This window comes from Tachysurus fulvidraco, chromosome 3 (genome assembly GCF_022655615.1).
Source record: "Tachysurus fulvidraco isolate hzauxx_2018 chromosome 3, HZAU_PFXX_2.0, whole genome shotgun sequence".
Lineage (NCBI taxonomy): Eukaryota > Metazoa > Chordata > Actinopteri > Siluriformes > Bagridae > Tachysurus > Tachysurus fulvidraco.
The window spans coordinates 15,003,958-15,009,957 of NC_062520.1; the positions used below are offsets into that span (position 1 = coordinate 15,003,958).

The 6,000-nt window shown below is 34.8% G+C and overlaps 1 protein-coding gene across 2 annotated transcripts in view; it reads right to left on the reverse strand.

Annotated features, from left to right (window-relative positions):
• Positions 1-3,195, reverse strand: part of phactr4b (phosphatase and actin regulator 4b) — a 31,612-nt gene extending 28,417 nt beyond the window's left edge. The window contains exon 1 of one of the 2 annotated variants that reach the window (XM_027149812.2): positions 3,047-3,195. The gene's annotated coding sequence lies outside the window, so the exon portion shown is untranslated. Of the gene's footprint in view, positions 1-51; positions 217-3,046 lie in introns of those variants that run through there. The other variant, XM_027149809.2, reaches the window with a different exon arrangement.
• Positions 3,196-6,000: the final 2,805 nt, after the last annotated feature.

The following is a 6,000-nucleotide window of genomic DNA, read 5'->3' on the forward strand; positions in this document are numbered from 1 at the left end:
GATTTCAAAAAAGAAGAGGACTATAAGCTAACCCATGACGCTCATACTCACAGACGTGTCTGCAGACGCTGGCCTTTACAATGGCTACATCCAGTCAGACATGTGTCTACATGAAAGCTGAGGAGAAGGATCAGCAGCTTGCTTTATCTCCTTCTGGCACAGTGATCTTAGCCCAGATCACGAGCACCTACACATCCTAGTCCCGATCTAGAATGAGAGGACGACAGCAATCGCTCTAATTCCGGGCCGCCTGTAACGTCATCGCCGTGCTTGTCCCAGAAAAGCTCAGCTCACCACAGGGACCGGTGGCCCACTTTACAAGGAGTCCAAAAGGCTGCTCTCTCACTGTCCTTTCTAAACTTTAGTCCTCTAGACTCTTCACGTGCAAGAGTCATATCGCTGACTCAGTCCTGAGAGATGTGAGCCTAAAGGAGGTCTTCAACCCAACCCTCAAACTGGTTAAACCCATACAGCGCTTACGAGATAAACTATTCATATTTGCTGCCCATTTTTCTCTTTCAACGCAGTTCCACTTTTAGCATAGTAAACACACAGCCTGACAGCAGTACATAGAGATGTGTGTTTTGACTGTTTTATACAAGAATCACATCTCACACACAGTTAGAAACAACTTGCATAGGTCCCAGGCTGTTAAACTGAACAGACAATTGACAGAAAGAACATTACCCGGCCCTGAACGTAAGCAAACACTTCTCCATTACAGGCTTATATCTAAATACAAGTGCACCAGTTCATAGGTCTGTTTTATAACTTCTCAAACTTTGATATCAGTTTAGACATACTACTTAGATATACCAAGTGATTCTGCCAAGCTGAACAGTTTGGGTATATGACAGCTTGGATGTGTTTGATTTAGTAAAGGTTGTTCGCTTACAGCACTGTCACAGCCGGCGACACTAAGCCGACCGTAGCTTCTACCTGAACGTTTATTACACTGGATCTATATTAAAAGAGTTCTCTCTCTTTGTACTGCACATATTTGCTGTTGCTGCATCCAGTTTAGTTATACTGCTCCTGTGCAGTGAATTTGAGATGAATATGTAGGTTTAAATGTCATATAATAAACTTCTCATATATTTTATATCACTGCAATTTCATCTCCAGGCTGAGATTATAACTACAGCAGGATTATACCTGATCACGAAAACAGGGCCTGTAGTTGCCTGTATGTGCAGTTAGTAAAAATTGACCACTGATATAGTCTAAGAAGTACCAGTATTTAAAAAAAAAAAGCCTAATATAAACAAATTGTGTCTTTCAGTCCATAGCAGATGATCAGTCTTTGCAAATATGAACCTCAAACTTACTCAGCAAGGACACGAGGAACTAAAACAAAAGGGGGGGATTAAAAAAAAAATCAGAGAAGTTTAAACTTTAATAAGCAGTACGTATTAAAAATGAACAATAAATACATTATTTAATTCCGAAATAAAGCTTGCAGTTGGCATGTAAATTTACCTCATGTATCTTTTTAATTTGCATTAAAACTTTAAAAGTATATCAGTCGTCCTTAAGGTCCACTCATGTAACTTACATTTCACTGCTGGTTATATATGCAGTATATAATTGTGTGTGTGACAAATAAAAATCTTGAATCCTAAATTAATTCTGAGTAGACAAATACATATTAAAAAGGTACAAAAGATATATATCTTCATGGTACTACCTCAGTAACAAGGAACAGTGCAGTTATCTTTATTGCATAACCATGGATGGCTTCTAGAAATCTACAGTTAACATTACACAGTGAACTGATAGTACATCTTTATTTAGACAAAAAGACAGAACATTGACATTAAACAAGACAGTCAAACAGGAGGACATGCTCCATTTACTCCTTAATAGAATCTAAGCAGTGACTTTCGTATGAATCATGTGCCCTTGAGCTCACCCAAAACCATATATTACCCCAATGCACCATATTACTCCATCTAGATTCTAGATGGAGTAATATGGTGCATTGGGGTAATATATGGTTCTAGAATGAAAGCAATAGTATCCTACAACCTTCATATAACATTTCATATGACAGTGCAAACGGCAGCTTAGACAACATTGATTTAGTGCGACCAAGCAAGAGGATGAACTGCTTGCAAGGAAAGATTAACTCTGTGCATTAGAGACTGAGATTGATCATCACATTTACACAGACTGACAGGAGTGATCAATTAGTTCACTTGGCAGTATTTATTGATTGAACAGAGTGTGTGTGTGTGTGTGTGAGAGAGAGAGAGAGAGAGAGAGAGAGAGAGAGAGAGAGAGAGAGAAAGAGAGAAAGAGTGAGGAAGAGAGAGAGAAAGAGAGAGTGAGAGAGTGTGAGAGAGCGTGTGAGTGAGAGAGAGAGTGTGAGTGAGTGAGTGAGTGTGTGTGTGAGAGAGAGTGTGAGTGAGAGAGAGAGAGAGAGAGAGAGAGAGAGAGAGTGAGAGAGTGTGTGTGTGTGTGAGAGAGTTCTATTCTTCTTCTTATTATTGTTATAATAATAAAAACTCCTATAGCATTTAGCAGCTTCTATCATCACCAGCAGTCCCCATTCTCCCAGTTCTCCCCCTCCATCATACAGGCATTTCACAATGACTGACAGAAAATGAACACAGCGTTTGATAAGAAATGATAAGATCTAAATGGTGACAATTCATGTAGAATATTTTTCTGGATCAGAATAACAAACCTAAACAACACACAACATTGCGCTGGTTCTCTGTAGCCTTTTAATCTCAAGCGTGTGCAAGTTTGCAGTCAGCAACTGATCAGTAAAAAGTAAAAACACACCGGCCTTACTCCCAGTTTCCCTTTGCAGAGACACACATAAATAAGTGCTATGCAGCTTTTAAAGTGCAGAACTGCACACAGCCGCTTTACTCCACAAAGCTCCCAAATCACGCTGTGTAAGTTTCATTGTAAGAGGCGCGAGCGCGCACAGCATCATTCCTATTCTCCTTAACAGCAACTTTCTTTCTATCTGTCTTTTCTCCAGCAGAGACAACAATGCACAATATCTGTCCTGTTAAAAAGTAGCGTTTCCTACCTCTCACTACGGTGCACTTGGTACGTTTTGCCTTGTTCTTGTGCGATACAAACACGGACACTTCTGTAGCACTCGTTTTTTTTTCCACCCCATTGAAACTTTTTTTTTTAAAGGTACCGGAAATAATCCGACAAATACGTTGGTAGTTGTAGTTCTAAGAGTATTGAGTTCTATTCTTCGTGTCAAGGCAATGCACTTCATTACCCACAATGCTTTGTAAAGGAAACGACGCCCCCACGCAGTGTCTACCGTTATACCTTTATTCTATACCCACCAGGATAACAGTCTTCATATTATACTGACCTTACTGTATAATATCTAAAGAGGATTAAACCAAATGCGCATTTAGGCTACTGTTTTATTAAGTATTATAATCATAAAAACATACATTATATAGTACGAATGTATATATGACTATAATATTTAATGAATAATGTTATTATATAAATGCATGTATATATGACTATAATTAATAAATTATGTTATTATATAAATGGATGTATATATGACTGTAATATTTAATAAATTATGTGTTATTATATAAATGCATGTATATATGACTATAATATTTAATAAATGTTATATATACTAATATGTAAATAGATTCAATAATATAGGGCGAAAATCTATACCAATTATACATTAAAGCTTTATTGATCACACAACCATACACAGCACCACACGCAGTGCTTTCTCGGTGGTCTGTGACATAAATAAGAATGAGAATAGAAATAAAATACAAATTATAGAATAAAATAAGACTCTACAAAAATCAGAATTAATTTTTCACATGTAGAAAAGGTGGAAATATATCTAGAAAATAAAATATAAATAAAAAATAAAGCATATACAATATATGCTGTGCATTATTATTATTATTATTATTATTATTATTATTATTATTATTATTGTCTCATGGCATTAAACAGCATAAAATGGCTCTGTATTCCAGTTATAGGCACCATATTGTAAACAAACATGCAGGAAAAGAAAATACAGTATAAAATAGATGCTGTGACACTATTATACACCCTGGTGTATAATAAAAAGTTATGAGATCTGACGTGTAGATATTGTACTTTATTACAACACTGCCATCCAATGGACATTAAGGGAAAAGTAGGCTACAGTTAGAAAAATTATATATTTAAATTAGTAGATTTGAAAAATATTTGGAAATATCTGAATTTAAAATGACTTTAGCTACTTAAAGCTTTAGGACATAAATCTGAGGTGCAATCAAAATTACAAAAATTAAAAAATGTTTTATACATATATTACTTTAATGTATGTTCAAATATCATGTGATCATTGTATTATAACTGACAATGAGATTATTATATTTTTATTTCATTTTTTTTGTCATTAATATATTTCATCAGCAGAATTCTTATCTACTGTCATTATTTTACTTAATATTTTATACAATAATATTTTATTTTATATATATATATATAGCCTTTTGACCTAATGTCAATTCGATTCTTGTTATCTTAGAATCTCATTGGTTATCAAGTATCTGTGCTATGGTGGTGAATAAATTTTTTCCATGTCGTTTTTTATTACCCCTGGCAAATGTATTATTCACAATAATTTCCAGATAAATACGATATACACCACACAATGAACAGTATGAATGTCTGCAACATTAGAGGAATTTTGTTATGATGATCTGAAGTAAAAGGGGAAGAAAAAGCTCTTCCAACTGACACTGTTGAATACAACTGGGCACATATCCAGTGTGAGGAATAGTAAGAAAATGATCCACTCAAACAGGAAGTGTTTAAAGGCTTGATGCTGGTGTGTTTTCTTAGTTAAATTCAGTGTAAAACAGAGAAAGCAGACAAAAATGAACAAAAATTCAAGGGACTTTAAAGCAACATTTTGAAGTGTGGATTTCATGCTCTCATTAAATCTTTCATTCCAGTTTTCACTGGAAGACAGAAAATTTTTGTGCATAATACAAATGCCTTGTAAGTATCGTAATAACTAAGTACCTAAGTAACTGAAATACTCCAAAACTCAAATTAATTTTGGTGCAATTTCAGCAGTTGGTAATTGGGATTTAAAAGGAGCAAGCTGTTTTGGCCCAGACCGAGACATATATAATAAAATTATTACTAAACCAAATCAAGTAATATGTGATACATTTGGGAAAGGGATATAATTGTCTACAAATTTAATCATGCAAGGTAGTTTTATTTGTAATTGTTTATAAAATATTAGCTGCAATGTTTTGAGCAAGAACGCATGCCCAGAAAAACCTCTACATTTCATTTTGCACACTCTCAACCATATTCATATAAAAAGTACATTTTGATGGCAGAGAGCATATGCAGAAGTTTTATATCCTTTTTCCGGATATAAGGAAGTTGAAGCATGAAAAATATATATTTTTTCCATTCATAGAATTACAGATATTGAAATCTACATAAAATTCCTTTAAAAGCCAACACAACCACTTTTATAACCTGATTACGTTATTGTGATTTTGCTTTTCATAGAATATACATCTCACTGATGGGTAAAACACCATACTGATAATTTGGACTTTGACATTCTGCTTGAGAAAGGTTTATAACATAATTTGTATTTTACTGACATAGAAAGGACCTCACCTGCAGCCAATTTTCTAGAAATTACGTGTTGTTTCTTGAGGTAGTATCTGTAATATTCAGGGCACAAAAGATGAACAGGGTAATGGGAGTGTGTAAAAACATAATGGTGAAATGTCCAGCTTTAGACACTGTATGCATGTGTGGAAAGAGTTATGAAATATATTTTTATAGAGATTTTTCTTCTTAATATGAATATATCAGCTATGCAGACTGACAGTGCTGAACAGACCTTTATAATTTTCTAATTTTAGCCACAATTTTTTGGATGAGATGCACCCAATGTCTACAGTGGCCTGTAAGTGATACTTGCTAGGCAGCCTCCCCTACAGCAGCGCT